This window comes from Penaeus vannamei, chromosome 16 (assembly GCF_042767895.1).
Source record: "Penaeus vannamei isolate JL-2024 chromosome 16, ASM4276789v1, whole genome shotgun sequence".
In the NCBI taxonomy this organism is placed as follows: domain Eukaryota; kingdom Metazoa; phylum Arthropoda; class Malacostraca; order Decapoda; family Penaeidae; genus Penaeus; species Penaeus vannamei.
In genome coordinates, this window is record NC_091564.1 from 30,001 (window position 1) to 31,967 (window position 1,967).

The 1,967-nt window shown below is 48.3% G+C and overlaps 1 protein-coding gene across 1 annotated transcript in view; it reads left to right on the top strand.

Moving 5' to 3' along the window:
* LOC113817859 (uncharacterized) overlaps positions 1 to 1,967 on the top strand; it is a 31,407-nt gene that overhangs the window by 18,047 nt on the left and 11,393 nt on the right. The gene's annotated exons all lie outside the window — the stretch shown is intronic.

Below are 1,967 nucleotides of genomic sequence, written 5' to 3' on the forward strand. Positions count from 1 at the left end.
GTAAAGGTACGTGAGAGAGAAGAGAGACGGGGAAGCGGAGAGGGGAGAGACGGAGGGGAAGGGAGGAGGAAGAGACTAAGGGGTAGGGGAAGGGGAGGAAGAGGAGAAACAGAGGAAGGGGATGAAGAGAAAGAGATGAGAGAGACGAGAGACGAGAGGGGGAGGGGAGAGGGGGAGAGGAGAGGTAACAAGGGCGGGTCGAGGCCGATGTTTGTTGATCGGCAGGTGTGGAACGGCCGTCACGTCTCGCGGTGCTGGACCATGGCCGGACTCACGACCCGACATGGACACCGCCGTCCGCACGCCTCTGCCTGCGCCCCCTCCCCCCCCCTCTCCTCCTCCTCCTCTTCTTTTCCTTCTTCTTCTTCTTCTTCTTCTTCTTCTTCTTCTTCTTCTTCTTCTTCTTCTTCTTCTTCTTCTTCTTCTTCTTCTTCTTCTTCTGCTTCTTCTTCTTCTTCTCCTTCTCCTTCTCCTTCTCCTTCTCCTTCTCCTTCTCCTCCTCCCTCCTTCCTCTCCTTCTCTCTCCACCCGTATGCCTTCGTCTTTATACCTCCCCCCTCTCTCTCCTCTCCTCTTCCTCCTCCTCCACCTCCCCCCATCCACCTCTTCCTCCTCCTCCTCCTCCTCTTCCTTCTCCTCCTCCTCCTCGTCCGCCTCCTCTTCCTTCTCCTCCTCTTCCTCCTCCTCAAACAACAACACAGACACAGAAACAGACGGAGGCGAAAACGCACACGCAGACGCAGGGACACAGTCGAGGTCACGAGACGAGGGATGCGAGGTCAGAGGTCAGAGGTCGATGTCGAAGGGAGGGAAACCCGGATCGAACTTCCTGTCGTCGAGAGTCGAACGAGACGCCGCCATTTTTAAGGAGAAAGGAAAGGTAGAATAAATGGGAGAGAGAGAGAGAGATAGGAAGGAAGAGAGAGAAATGGGGAAGGGAGGGAGAGATGGATGGATGGAGGGAGAGAGGAAGGGAGAGATAGTAAGAGAGGGAGAGGAGTGAAGAGAGAGAAAGAGAGAGAGAGAGAGAGAGAGAGAGGAAGAAGAAGGAAGGAGGGAGAGAGAAAGAAAGAAAGCGAGAAAGAGAGAGAAAAAGAAAGAAAGAAGGAACAAAAACCAAGAAATAGATTAAAGAAAGACAAGAAAAATAGCAAAAAAAAAAAAGCCTACCTCAGTCCGGCATTACCTCCTTGGATGACAGAGGGAACCAAGACACAAAAAAAAAAAAAAACAATAAGGAAGATTTAAGTTTCTTCTTCGTCTTCCTGGCTCCTCCTCCTTCTTCTTGGGTTCTAAATCACCCGAAATAAAGACAATCACGACGAAAATGTCTTAGGAAAATGGCAAGTCACCAGCTCTAGGCACAACCATATTCTCGTTTTAAATGTCATTGACACCTACCCCCCCCCTCCCTCTCCCCCCTACCCCTTCTCCCATCCTCCCTCACCCCCCTCACCCCTTACCCCCTCCCCCTTCCATTCTCGTTCCATCATCGTTTTCTTCGCGTTCAGGATATTCCCCTTTTTTATTGTATTATCCCTATTCCTATTTTTATCCCATTTCTTTTATTTTCTTTTATTGTCCATTATCTTTTATTATCCATTTTCCTTCCTTGTCTATACTCTTTTCTGATCCATTAGAGGTAGATAGATAGATAGATATACGAATAGACAGATAAATAGAAAGATAGGTAGACAGATGAAGAGACAGATAGACAAATAGATAAACCGAGAGAGAGAGAGAGAGAGAGAGAGAGAGAGAGGAAAAGAGAAAGAAAGAAAGAAAAACAAATTACCTCATAAGTCCTCTCATTCCCTGGTCTTCACACGCGGTTAACGGAAACAAAAGAAGGAGATGAAGAAGAAGGAGAAGAAAAAAGTCTTCACCGAATACACAGGGAAGACAATGACGTCATTTTCCGCCCATACAAAGTGGTTCGATCGATCACTCGCCGCGGAGGCTGTCTT